Below are 713 nucleotides of genomic sequence, written 5' to 3'. Positions count from 1 at the left end.
CAAACCTAAATATTTGGTATATTTTGTAGTGTTTGTGATTAAATTCATTGTGATTGTTTGCACACAGAAATAAAATGTGGTATAAACATGTAAACACATATCAAACAGGAAGGTCTTACTGTAAAAAAATACATCAAAGTGCAATCTGTATGAGTTGTGATGTTATCACTTTCATTAGGTTATATTTGTTCTATAAACATTAGAGTTTTAAGGGTTTACTGGTCAAAACTATAGAGGCAAGTAGATACTTTACAGTATACAAGAGCTAAAACTCATAATTACAGATTAAAGCACAACTAAGCAACCAAGTTGGCACATCTAATGCTCTTTTTAGAAAGCCAAAATTACTTGATCATTAAAAATGCACTTATATATTTGTTACACTGTATTGAGGTTGTGTTAAAGACACACATTTACTCAGTGCAATGTAGGAGTTGTGTGTTCAGTCTAGGACAAGAGCTTTCTTGAAGAAGAAAGGTTGAGTCCCAGGCGTTGATGAGGATTGATCCAGTTCCCTTAGTGGTAATTGTATCAAGCCTAAAGAACAAATAGGGCATATTGTATGTTTATGGTGATTACATGCTGCAGGCTACTCTGTGATAGTAGGAATTATTTAGGAGTTTTATACTGAATGTTTGGGCACAAATTCCTTATTTCTATCCTTTATAGAACCTCATGAAATTATAGACATTGTCATGTTCTTCCCTGCATTT

Source organism: Fringilla coelebs (genome assembly GCF_963513975.1).
Source record: "Fringilla coelebs genome assembly, chromosome: 6".
NCBI lineage: Eukaryota > Metazoa > Chordata > Aves > Passeriformes > Fringillidae > Fringilla > Fringilla coelebs.
Note: the sequence above shows the minus strand (reverse complement) of the source record.